Here is a 14792-nt window from a genome sequence, read left to right on the forward strand (position 1 = left end):
TATCAGCTAAATATACATTAGATAAATATTTGGGGGATGTTCCCCCACCGGTTTTAGGGGTTATTTTATTTGTATTTTTGGAATGAGTAGGTTTCAGGGAAATATTTTCAGTGAAAAAGGTTTATAATTTGAGTGTGAGAAAACAGAGACATGTTAAACGATAAACAAAAATAAAATATTGAGTTCAGAAAGGCATACATTCACAAGAGATATTTTATATATGTTTAAAATGGAAATTTACAGCAATAAGAAAAACATAGAACGTTCATGAATATTTTAGAGATTTTGTAAAACAAGATTCATTAACTGAGACGTCAAAGAAGTCAGCGTTGATAGTTCAAGAGCCGTGCATTACAAGGATAAAAGAAAAATCGTAATCAAAAGTTCTCCGCTCAATTAAATAAATTATAATTCATCGAAAGTTGTTTATAAGAGTCAATGTCCTTTGTTTATCATATTAGAAAAGATGTTCAGTGGGATTCAAGCAGTCATTGTGTGTGTGTGTGTGTGTGGTGCTTTGTAAGTGTGAGTATGCGAGTGGCAGGGTATGATTACGTGAGTTGAGGATTGTGGCAATTAAATGGAGATGTATTATAACTGTCTGAATTTGTTTTATTTTTATTTTTTTATTTTTATTTTTTATTTTTTTGTCTGTTTATTGAATAAAAATCTGGCTTTTTAAAGGATTTAGGTGGCTCATAAATAAATTCAGAAAGTTCTCTGATTGGTTCAAAATAAAAATATTTGTTTTCATTAATTCAGGCCTGTGCGAACTTGATGTGCAGAAACAAGTTTACACATTTTGTATTTTGGGCACCAAAGGGTAAATTTCAGTGATACAAATAAGACAAATATGTCTCTTTATTTATTTATTTATTTAAAAATTCTTTTTAAAAACAAGAAATATTCTCGGTCTTCTCATCGTAAAAAATAATCGTCAATTAAATATTCTGCAAAACAATAAAATGAATTTCACTTTTTGAAACGAAATGCATTTATTTAAAAATTGTACTTGTTTTTTTTTTGTTTTTTTTTTTTAATTTTTGCTTTTTTGTTTCGACAGGACGAGTTTGAAACAAATCATTTTAAAATGTGTACAATTGGATTTTTTTTTTTAATTTTTTTTTTTTTTTTTACCTCAGCAACATCAGATTAAACACCAATCACTGATTGGATGATCTCGTTTTTTTTTTGTTTTTGTTTTTTTTTAAATATGTATGAAAGGTGATAATGCGTATATACGAACACAAAATGCCTTAGTATAGTATTGTACCAATCGGATTGAAAAGACAAAGAAACTAAAGTGAAATGCACCTCTCAGCAGTTACGACCAAATGACTAATTCTTGGAATTCTGGTTCTGGTAGTTATTTAGTTGACTTACAAAATTGCCATAATGGAGAATCATCCAATTTTTAAAAAAATTTATTGGTTAATAACAAAATGTTAATTGGTAGATCACTGGTTGAATACTGATGTATTAAATGACAGGACGACTGTTTCTGTTAAAATTCATTTTTTTTTTTTTAATCTCATTTTCATTCAGCTTGTGCCAGGGAGCATTGTGTTATGTCTGACTTTAAGAACATGGAAAATCAGTCACAACAATTCAATTTTAGGTTGATTGTATCGTAGAATTACTATGCAAATAAGTCCGTGGTTTGGTTGCTGTTAAGCTGAGGTAGGGTTCTGGTCAGTCTTTGGAGTCCCAGGCTTTACCTTCTCTTTGGGAAGGGGTTAGTTTATTGCTAATCGGCTGAGGCGCCTCTACTGAAGAAAAACTATGGGGCTGCTCAGGCGTTTTTGTAGGCAAGCGTGCACATCCTAATGTGCTAGCTTCTGAAAACCACACTTAACCTTATGTTTAACTTCCTGGCAAGGAGGTAAATAATAAATTGATTTGGGTTAAGATCAAGGTTGATTCATGTTCAAATCGGTGTTTATTAGGGTTCAAATTAATGAATTGAATCACTGTTCAAGTTTGACCTTTTTCCTATTTACTGCTATTTAATGATTTAAGCGAAATGTGCAATACTTTTATGAACAGTTAGAAGACAAAGAGGCTGTATACCTTGATTAAGAGAATGGAGATGGTTTTCAAACTATTCCTACAGTATTTGGGGAAATCGTCTAGACTTGTAAAACTGCAGAAAAGTCCAGAACAGCAAATTTATTATCAGGATGCCATTAAGTAAAAGGAATAATGAAAATCATATTGGGCTATTTTTTCATTAAATGAAGCCCAAATCCACTTTTTTGTATTCATTTTGTTTATACATTTTTTTTTTTTATTTAAGCAATAGAAAATAATTTTTCCTGGTCTCTTTATCTATGCATATAGGTATTTGGATGTCATATACCAGCAGTAGCATTTAGATGGATTTTATATTTTAGAAAGAAGAATTTTTTTAAAGCAAATACAAAAAATACAATCGTGTTCAAGCTCTGAAAGCCTTTTTTTTTTTTTTTATATAAGACAAATGGATTGTATATTTTATTACATTATGTTTGTTTGTGTTGCATTAGTGATGGGCTGATTCCAATACTATTACAGATTTCGATTCTTCTAGAATTTATAAATGTTTAGCTATAGAGTTGTTGTATTTTATTTATTATTCAAATCGGATTACTATAAAAATCTATGTAAATATGCATATATTTTTTATAAATGTAAAAATACACGTGTGTGTGTGTGTGGGGGGGGTTCTATAGATTTTAGTTTTACTTGTAATTTAAAATCGATATTTTAAACCATATTATCAGTAGTACAATCAAAGGGAAATTAAGTTTTAAACAAACAAAAAACAAAAGAATCGATTTAAGGCATTGGAAAATGTGCACAAATTTTGCCGATATTGATTCTGAATAATCGTCCCAACACTAATTCGTGTGCATCTTTGTTTTGTTTTTGTTTTGTTTTTTTTTTGTTAAAAATACACTTTTTGATTATTCTTTATTTTCTAAAACAAATTTAGAAAATATTTTTTTGTTCAATTATTCTAAAGACAAATGAATTGCACTGAAAACTTTGCATAACATTTTTTTTCCCTTTTATTTTTTTTTTACACATTTTTCTCTTTTTATTTTTCCTTTTTTTTTTAATTGATTCAAATATTTCAACAATTTGAATCGAATAAAAAAGATAGTTTCTTTTTTTAACATCATGTAAAAAAAGAAATTAAGTTTTTAAAATGATGAATTTTTTATTTCATTTTTACATAAAAAAAATCTTAAATATTCATCATTGTTTATACATTTTTGAACACAGATATTTTCTGTATGATTGTATATCTTATATATTGTATATCTTCCGACCTAACTCACCATACATTGACCACTAAAAATAAAATGGAGAAAAAAAAAGGAGCCGTAAAAACAAAAATAAAAATCCAAAAGTTGACTAAATTAATTTCATAAGAAACTCATTCATACTTATACAAATTACTTATTTCACTACGATAAAAACTGTTTTCTAGTTGCTTGAACTGAAGCAGGTTTGATACAAGGTTACCTTTACAGAATAGCTTACCAGAATTAAATCAGAAGAATTTGTGTAAATCATTCCTCTACTTTGTATAGTAGATTAAATTATATAATACTAAAAGATATCAGGTAAATAGCTGAAAAATCGAATATATATATATATATATATATGACTACTTCTATTAATCGCATAAATTAATATACGAAAGTGTCATTTTATGTGTAAACATTAAGTATTTACTTCAACAGTGCTCAATACATAGTAAGTTATAAATATATATATATGGCAATTAAGCTACCCAGAATATTCTGCGTTTCTTGTGAGAATTCGTCAGGCGTTTCATTCTTGTGAGAATTCACCAGGATAATGCACAAGCCTGACGAATTCTCATGAGAATGAAATGTGGAATATTCTGTGTACCTTAATTGCCATATATATATTTATAACTTACTATATATATAGATATAATTATTAATATAATTATTATTAATACATATGGACACTATAGTTTCGTCCTTTCAGAAATCATCAGTGCAGGGAGTTATGCTTACTGCCGTTCGGGAGATTCAATCCTAGCCACGACTCCATTAGCAAGGAACAAACTTCTCGGCCAACGTTAACCACATTGAGAAATATATAGTTAAAATTAACATTTATATTAAATGTAAATGTCATTCAAGAAGGCCAAGAATGATCTCATGATATTTAACCTCATGATCTGAACCAAAACAAGTCAAGTATGATAACCATTAGACCAGCTTGCCACGCTACGATCTTTAAAAAGTGTTTTAAAACCTTGTGAAACAGTTGACAAGCAGATAAAAATCCGATGACCCCCCCCCCACGTACCAATTGTTTAATTCTGACTGCTTAGCAGCCCATTTTTCTGGATGAAAACCAATTAAAAAGCTTTGCACATATCTGAATACCCTATATACCAAATTTCAAGCCCACAGATCAAAAATTCGTTGAGTATATAGGTTGAAAATTGTTCTCACAGGCGCGCGCACACACACACAATTCTTACTTTTATCACAGTTCTTGAAAAATTTATCATCGTTCTTGAAAAATTTTGTAGTATGTAGGCGAAATCTATATATTTATATATAGATTTCGCCTACATACTACAACATTTTTCAAGAACGATGATTTTTGATAAAGTTTGTATCTGAGTGAAATATCGAATCAAACCGTTGCTCTGTGTAAATTTTTTTTTTTTTTTTTCAAATTAGTCTTCACTTATTGTCTTCCATACGCGTATGCGTGTGTGCATGATCTTAACATTTGAGTATATCTCAACATTTATTCACATCAAATGAATATTTTGTTTGGATTTTAAGTTGTCTTTAAGCTCGATGCAACAGCCTTATATTTTTCTTTTCTATCATTGTATACGTCATACAATTTCATGTGATTTCAAAAGAAAAACATTCATGAATTTACTGCCATCAAGATATACAAGCATTACCATTAACGTTTGAAGCGCCCTGTCTTTTTTATCTATTATGATAAATCAGTATTCCTGTCTGTCTGTTCACATACGTCATATAAATGGCGTCATAGCAAATTATATATATATATATATATATATATATATATATATATATATATATATATATGTTATATTCGATATTTTTTGTGACCAAGAGCGGATGTCCGCTTGAAATATAAAAAATAACAATAAAACGATTAAATACAAAAATTAACATCGTTTTTCATGCTTCAAAAAACCCTCATAACCTTTAAATCAAAATATACATATATTATACATGTATATATGTTATATATGACGTAATATGTGTTGACGTCATGAATGACGACATCATATGTTTAGGCATCATATATGACGTCATAGCAAAAAGATAGTTTAAAGAAGTAAAGATTCCCGGGAAACGCCGGGTATGTACAGCTAGTTTGTTTATATTTTAGATGATCATCAATTTAAGACGAGCCTTCACAACACTATATTTATAGCCATTCGAAACATATCTTATATCTGAAGGGCATTTTCTCATTCTTCCCCAAGGTTTTTTTTTTTCTGCGTGTTTTTTTTAAATTTTTTTTATTATTTTTAAGGTAAGATGGTTCAGTAGAAAAAAAAAAAAGTAAATACTGTATCAATAATAATTTACAAAAAAACTCATTATCATAAAGTCACTATTGCTTCCCTTATTTTGTCCTTTTAGTCCTCATATTCCACGAGCGATATTTCTGACAAAGAGGGAAGAATTACTGTTTTTTTTTTTAGGTCTAAATCTGTCAACACTAATCGTTGGTTTATTTTTATTCATTTTTTTTTAACTCCTTACATAATCATGCTTTGTCTGGAGCGATTTCCAAATAAGAAGAAAAAAAAAAAGGTGAAAAGCATTTGTGTAAAATCTGAAATTTAAAAATTGGATCTAAATATAATATTTCCCTTTTCAATTTCTAAAACTGTGATGATCATTACTATTACAGACATAAATTATTTTCAGCGAAATACAACCAGGAAATTAATTGAAAACAATTTATTTTGCCTTACAAATTTGTAACATTTGTGGTTACATATATATATATGTATATAATAGTAAAAACAGAGCTGCAAAGAAGAAATTTACAAATAGTTTTTATTATTCGGCAGAATACTCCAAAAACTGTTGTGTTAGGAAATCCCTAATCTGCAGAATTTCAAAGAATGCTAATTCTTCTCATCAGTGGAAAAACTATTAGCAAAATAATCAGATAGTTACGTTTAAATTTAGCATTTCTATGTATTTGCTGGTTACTGAATAGGATGAAACTAAAAGTATGAGAGAGAAAGAATGTTAATTCATAAAGACGGAATGCAAATAGCAAGTCAGACGTCTCCCTGTCTTCACTATATTTTCATGAGTTTTCTTTTTCTTATTTGTTTTCTATGCTGATTTATACGTTTTTCTTTTTTTTTTCTCTTGTTATTTCTTCATTATCTTCCACAAACGTCTTTGATATTAAAATGTCCAGTGCTTTTTTTTTAATCTAACCACTCCATATCTCAACCTGTCTTCCTCTAGTGTATATATATATATATATATATATATATATATATATATATAATGCTAATTCATAAATGATAGAGAATTTCTGTAAGAAATCTTAAGTGGGAGAGCTCAATGCGTAGCAGAGCATAAATAAAAGTTAAAAGAAAAACACAACCAACAAACTTATCTCGATTTCATTATAAATTTATTTCAACTTAAAAGGGCCTTATCAAACAAGAAGAGCTAGCTGCGGGCTGAAATAAATTTATAATGAAAATCGGCTAAGTTTATTGATTGTGTTTTTCTTTTAACTTACACACGTGTGTGTGTGTGTGTGTGTAGACACAATGGTTCTTGTTAGAGCACTGGAGTTAAGATGAGCCTTGCCAGTACCAAATGGGTGACCATTTGGGAATACTAGGTGTTGTATGTATTGCGTTGGGACATAGAAATTTCCAAGTTAATTATGGGGGGGGGATGTTTAAAACCATTGAAATTAGTGCGCCCTCAGTTTTTCTTAAGACATCCATCTAGAAGAAGGAAAATCTTGATGTAAAACCTGAGGTCTGCTGAGGTCTGCGGCAATCAATTACACCGACTGAGATTAGCAGTTGTTCCAAAAAGTGTGGATGGTTCTACATAAAGTCTTCGCCACTATAAACCTGATTATCTGTGAGAATTTCGGACAACTTATTTGTTGTGTGAAGTTCATATATCGGAATTCGACGGGGATAGAAGTCTAAAGTTCACCAAAATACCTATTCTGTGTGCAAAGCAGCCATCTTTGTTTACATGACCGACTAAACAAAGATGGACGCTTTACTCAAGGTTAAGGTTTTAAACTTCTTTTGATTATCTTTTTTTTTTTTTTTTAATGCAAATAGGTTACAAGCAAGTAAACCAAAATATTTTTTACTAACTTCCCAACTATATTTCCTTTAAAATAATTCATGCCATGAATAGTAATGGTTACTAACCTATTATTCTAGGTTTGTTTGTAATATGTTTTTTTTTTTTTCTTTTCATGGACTGGTTGATTCTTCACAACTATTCTACTTTAGACTGGTGATCTTGGAATAGATCAGTGAAAATAGCTAGGATGCTTCAGTTAATTTGGAGATGATGTGATGTTTATTTTTTAATAAAAGTTGATGAAAGTTGAATAAAGGCTTGTATTCAGTCAGTGATTATTCCAGCCATTTTTTATTAATTTTTTATTTTTTCACAATTTTTCTAACATTTTTGAAAAAAAAATGTAAAATATATATTTTTATTCAATATTGCACGCATTTTAAATTTCTTTCAGATTCGGTAACATTAAATACAAGGACCCAATTTTAAAGGATGTTTACACAAACAAAAAGCAAATAATACACTTTTATATGATATATATATATATATATATATATATATATATATATATATATATATATATATATATATATATATATATAAAAATAATCATATATAAACATGTATAGATGAAATTAGGACATTAAAGATTAGCCAGTTTGGCTACAGGCTTGGTTCCTCTGCTAACAATTCTTTTCATAAATCATCTAAATCTAATACATAAAATTACATTGACAGATTATCAAAGTTGAACCTCAATTGCATGTAAGCTGACAAATAAATCTTTCATTCTGACTAGCCAATTTCCATTTGTAATTGTTATATTATCTTATTGAAAATAAACTAACATACGTTGCTAAAATTTATCTTTTAAATACTTAATCCAATTTGGCAGTTTACTAATATGTAGACGTTGTTATATAAGCACCTAAAAATAAAAATCAGTTAATGTGAAGAACTTTTATTCTTTTAGTAAAAATTAACATTCTTTATTTGCTTTTTTTTTTTTTTTAGCTTAGAAACTGAGACAAACAAGAATAATGTGGTTATAAAACATAGAAATATTTAAAAAAACAAAAAAAAACAAAAAGAATGAGATTTATTCATCTTAGTTGAATTTTCTTTTTAGGGGTTTATTTAAAAATATCTCTGTATTAATAAACAGCCGAACCAGATTAAACATTTAAATATATATATCATGGGAAGATTTAATATAAAAAACAAAACAAAGTGCAAATCATTCAATTATAAATTAAAAAATTGGGCATTATATGAAATCCATAATTCTTAAATTATTTGGACTACTTTTCTCATCTGGAGTGTCATTCTCACAACGTTTTGGTCGATGTAACCTCCAACCTTCTTCAGGTGTATCTTGTCGAACTCAGGGAATCTGGAAGGAATTTTGAACGGAACCCTTTATTTATTTCAAGGGGGTAGCATGCTCTTGTTCCATCAGCCATGATTGGATAAAGGTCCTAAGTAAATTTGGAATTGTACTTTTTGGTCGCCCACACTGAGAATTGAACTTTCAACCTTCAAGAGAATATCATTTTTACAATTGTTTTTTCCAAGTACTCTAACCATTGTACCACGGGTCCTTCCATCCAGATTCCCGAGTTTGACAGAAACATTCCCGAGTTCAACAAGATGCACCTGAAGAAGGTAGGAGGTTACATCGATGGAAACGATGTGAAAATGATATTCAAGATGAGAACAGTAGTCTTAAGAAGGAAATAATTCAAATAACTAATCCTCATCTCAAAAATTGAGAAAGATAATTCATAATTCTTGTATTTTTCAAAAAATAATATCTAGATATTTCTGTACAATTAATTGTTTTAAATACTGCTATAATTGTCTTTCATCTCGTATTATAGTAATACATTTTTTTTAATTACTTTTTAGAGTTGATTTTCAACCTTTGACAAATCTAACACCGAAACGCTTTGCAAAATGTTCAACGTTTGCTTCAAATTTTTATTTTTTCTATTTTAAGATCTGAAAGATAAAGCAACTGGTTGTCATCTGTCATTCAAAAGTATTTAAAAACTACACCAAAGAATACATTTTTCAAAAACAAAAACAAAAACAAAAAACATTTCTTACTGACCAAACTGTTTATTACAACAAAAATATTAAGAATATCCTGTACATATTGAACAGAAAGTGTGTTGATCATTCTAGTCAAGGAGGATACGTCCTCGACACTCAGTCCGACAATCTAGGTCATTCTTGAATTGATGACTTTGCTTTTGTCAGGATGAGATATGGTTCAGAGCAGTTCTAGGAGATCCACCTTCCCAGGCTTTACCTTCTCTGGGAAGGGGTTAATTTATTGCTCATCACTTAAGGCACACTTACGAGAGGATGCTGATAGGGTGATAGGGCTGTTGGGACATTTTTTTTTTGCTGCCATAATTTACATGCCTCTTGTGTGCAAGCTTTTCGATTCCTACCTTCTGACCTTGTGACATATTTTCCCATGGTGAACGGTAGGGTGGGGGATACATGTCTATATATATATATATATGTCTTAAAACTCTTAAAGCATAACTACAGTCACTAATGAAAGGTGCAATTGGTTTTCTTTAGAAAATTTTCACAAGAAAAAGTAATTTTGCTGTCTTTGGTTTGATGGAACCTTTACTCTCAAAATACTATTATTTACATTTTACGGTAAACGAGAACGTGAAAAAAGAAATATGTATATTTAGGCAGCATTTTTTCTCTTAGGCACATTTCATTAAATAGAATAGACTTTTTTTTTTTTTGTCTATTAATTCTATTTTTGATCCTTTCCAACTTCCGATTAACGGTCTTCACTTCTATTAGGAACTGGCTGATGTAATCGCCATATTTACTTTAAGTCTGAGTACTTTCCAATCCTGCATTCATCGTCAGGAATAGATTAATCTGACTGGTTTTCAACAATTAATATATATATATATATATATATATATATATATATATATATATATATATTTTTATAACGTGCATATTTATTTCATAGAGTAATTATTTTAATAACTTTACAAGCATTTCATAATGTTACTACTATTGGTCACGTTTTTTACTATTGGTAGTTTTTTTAGTTTTTATTAGTAATGCCTCTAGTATTTCAGTCCAGTCCAGTTCAGCATGGCCGCAGCTGAGGTTGAACTCACTACACGAGTTTGTAGTGTAATTCAAATCTTGTCTGTAGCTGAATACTTGATGCTTCGCCAGGGCTATCAAGGGTATTTTTTATCATGACGCCATCACTAGATGGGGTGCCTACCAAGGCTTAAGAGAGTCCCATCTACTCTCGAGAGAAGGAAAGACCACGCCAATTTTTCAAACTGGTATTTTACCTCGCGGTATTTCAAGTTTTCGTTTATTATTGGTTTGTTCAAGTATAGATGTGTTGTCAACTAAAACCCTCCTAAATTTGGACAGGAATATTGATTAGTTAAGTGGTTAAATATAGCACTGTTGAAAAGAATCGAAAATAGAATTGATAGGCAAAAAATGTCTATTTTATTTAATGAAATATATATGTATGTATATATAACGATTGCATTGTTGTAGTTTTCTAGATATTAATCTAATGAAACTCCAGTATTTATTAAAAAAATAACATAACAAGCAGAGCAGTATTAGTGTATAAATTTCTTTATTTATTCAAACATTATTATCTGCATATGTGCATACATGTTTCAGTTGCGATTTCTTTAGAAATGCGACCTTGTCAGGCCGAAATCTTAAGATTAACTAATAAAAAATTTCGGCCTGATGAGAAATCTTTTATCACTTTATCTGAAGATATTGGCTTGATGAGGTTGCATTTCAAAAGAAATCACAACTGAAATATGTATGCACACATGTAGCGAATAATATTTGTATAAATAAAAAATGTGTGTGTATATATATATATATATATATATATATATATATAAATACACATGCTAAAATATATAAACTGATTATATCTCTAAAAATAAAATATTCACAAAAATCATTTGTTGAATCTTGTCTCTTAAGATCATTGATTTCTCTTCTCTCTATTAATTAAAATTGTTTTGTTTTTTATATAATTTTATTTAAAACTTAAAATATAAAAGTATATATAAGAATGTTTACAATATACAGTGTTGCTGTTTTCTTCTTAGGAATGAGGAACTGATCTTTGAATATCGGTTGCCAGTATAATCAATTTGAATTGGACTTAGGGCCTGGGACCAACATCGGTAAATTTCATTTTCCTTTTTTAACTTTGATCACACCGATGGTTTTAAAATGATATTGTCAAATTTCAAATTCTTCTTCCTAAAGGAATACTAGATGTTTAATGTTCTTTGGGAATGCAACCAGCACTACAACTTTACAAATTTTAGCATGTGAATTGTATATATGCATCTATCTTACAAATGTGAACTGTATACATTTCGATCTTAGATCAATATATCTATAATATACATTTCTCTGTACATACATTTCCATCCTACATAAAGGTGAACTGTACATACATTTCTATCTTACATAAAGGTGAACTGTACATACATTTCTATCTTACATAAAGGTGAACTGTACATACATTTCTATCCTAAATAAAGGTGAACTGTACATACATTTCTATCTTATATAAAGGTGAACTGTACATACATTTCTATCCTAAAAAAAAGGTGAACTGTACATACATTTCTATCTTACATAAAGGTGAACTGTACATACATTTCTATCCTAAATAAAGGTGAACTGTACATACATTTCTATCCTACATAAAGGTGAACTGTACATACATTTCTATCCTAAATAAAGGTGAACTGTACATACATTTCTATCTTACATAAAGGTGAACTGTACATACATTTCTATCCTACATAAAGGTGAACTGTACATACATTTCTATCTTACATAAAGGTGAACTGTACATACATTTCTATCCTACATAAAGGTGAACTGTACATACATTTCTATCCTACATAAAGGTGAACTGTACATACATTTCTATCTTACATAAAGGTGAACTGTACATACATTTCTATCCTACATAAAGGTGAACTGTACATACATTTCTATCTTACATAAAGATAAACTGTACATACATTTCTATCTTACATAAAGGTGAACTGTACATACATTTCTATCCTACATAAAGGTGAACTGTACATACATTTCTATCTTACATAAAGGTGAACTGTACATACATTTCTATCCTACATAAAGGCGAACTGTATATACATTTCTATCCTACATAAACGTGAACTGTACATACATTTCTATCCTACATAAAGGTGAGCTGGGCATACATTTCTATCCTAAATAAAAGTGAAATGTATATACGTTTCTATCCTATGTAAGCGTGAACTGTACATACATTTCTATCCTACGTAAACGTAAATTGTACATACGTTTCTATCCTACATTGACGTGAACTATTTCTATCTTACATAAATGTGTATTGGTAGTGCAAAGTTGTATTTAGTTTTGATAGAACTGATTTTGCACACCTTGAATTTCAAACGTTAAAATAGTGGATCTTTAGAAAATGCTGCAAAACAATTTTTTTTTTAAAAGGTGTGTGGAGGGGGGAATAATTCCTCAGCATTCAGAAAATGTAAAGAGCATAAAGTGTTGTATTATTCTCTTCTGTAAATATTCTATAATTCATAAAATTTCCAAGAATACTTTTGCTATAACCGTATGAAATGTATGTTTGTGTATGGATGTGAACGGTTTGTAAATATTGGATTTTTTTTTTCATCCTCCACGTTCAAGAACAGATATTTTGGAAATGCCTTTGTGATACAGTCAAGTAGTAACAGCAATTGTTTGTTGACTTGTTCCCTCTGCAATTGTGTAATATTGATTATTTTGGGAAAAAAAATGATATACCATGCCTTATATATAGTATATTCATGATATATGCTATATGTATATATTTATTATTTATAAGTGATACTATACAGACATAAAGTGATTAGCCATTTCATACCATGGGTTTCAGGCTGAGTAGGAAATTTAGCTTGGGGATGCATGACAGTCCTCTCATCAGTCAAATGGGCTAATTAAGTAAAATTTCCTATTTAACCTTAAATCTATGAAATATATACATGTCTAATCACTTTATAGATTATTATAGTATTGCATATAAATAAATATTGCACATAATGAAGTATTGCACATAAATAAGTATAATATAAATAAATATTGCATATAAATAAATATTGCTCTTACAAATGTAATTGAGCCCTCTGTGTTTATTCTCCCTAAACTATGTAATTATGTATGCTAGCAGTGTTTGTTGTGTAAAGCCTTAACCAAAATATCACAGCAACAATTGCTATTAATTCTAATGCAGCTCTCTTTCTTTCATAATACTGATATGATTTTGTTAATTAGGGGTTATCAGGGTTCAAATCAATTTTTTGTTGTTTGAGTAAGTTTCTGGGAGCAGATAACTTCTGCTCCGAGAAACTTACTCAAACAACAAAAAATTTTCTATTAAAATAAATAAATAGATAAATGGTACTTGTTCAGTTTTAACTCAATATTAAAAACTGCTTGTGAAAAAAAAAACGAAATGGCACAAAAAATTAATGTACTTACATGTTAGGTTTCAAAAAGATAGTACAACAAAATTATGCACATTAATGAAAAAAAAACATTTTTATGGCAAAATGTCTCGTCCGCCATTTTCTGTTTACATTACGGTCAACGGCTAAGGAACACAATTCAAATTTTAATATCACACAGTCATCATTATACCGGTTAGAAATCGTTTCTTGATCAAATTTTATTTTATTTTTTAAAAACAAAAATACTGAATGAATTTGCATAAATCTTAGTGTGCAGTCTTTTTTTTTTTTACCTAACAGGTATGTACACAAAGTTTTTATGTAAATTTTTTTTTTAATTTTGAGTTAAAACTGCATATGCGCCAAAAAAAAATTTAAAAAGGCAAAAAAAATTTTAAAAGCAAAAAATAAAAATAAATAAATAAATAAAATAAATAAATAACGAATGGGACAAAAAAAAAAAAGGAAAGAAAGTGAACATTCTTTATTTTTTTTAATGGTTTCTTTAATTGTTTTTAATTTTTTTAAATTTTTAATAATTTTAAATTTACTGAACATATTCTGCCTTCCAGTCTTTGTTATTTATTTTTTCAAGTTCAACTGAATTAAAGGAAGACGCAGAGATATTTTTTGTTTCATCTCTCGTTCATACATATATACACATGTATAAAATGTTCAGTATAAGGAATGGTAGTTAAGCATGATAATAAACTAGTAGAAATATTAACATGAGCATATCAATGAAGAAGAACTGATATTTCGATCGGTTCAGTGTTTAGTGTGGAAAAGGGTTTTCTGCGCCAAAGATTATGGTCTTCAGAATCGACCGAAATATCAGGTCTGCATAAAGCAGACCTAGTATTTCGGTTCTTATTTCTACTAGTCTGTTAACATG

The sequence above is a fragment of the Euprymna scolopes genome, chromosome 18 (genome assembly GCF_053919585.1).
Source record: "Euprymna scolopes isolate OS-2025 chromosome 18, ASM5391958v1, whole genome shotgun sequence".
NCBI classification, from domain to species: Eukaryota; Metazoa; Mollusca; class Cephalopoda; order Sepiida; family Sepiolidae; genus Euprymna; species Euprymna scolopes.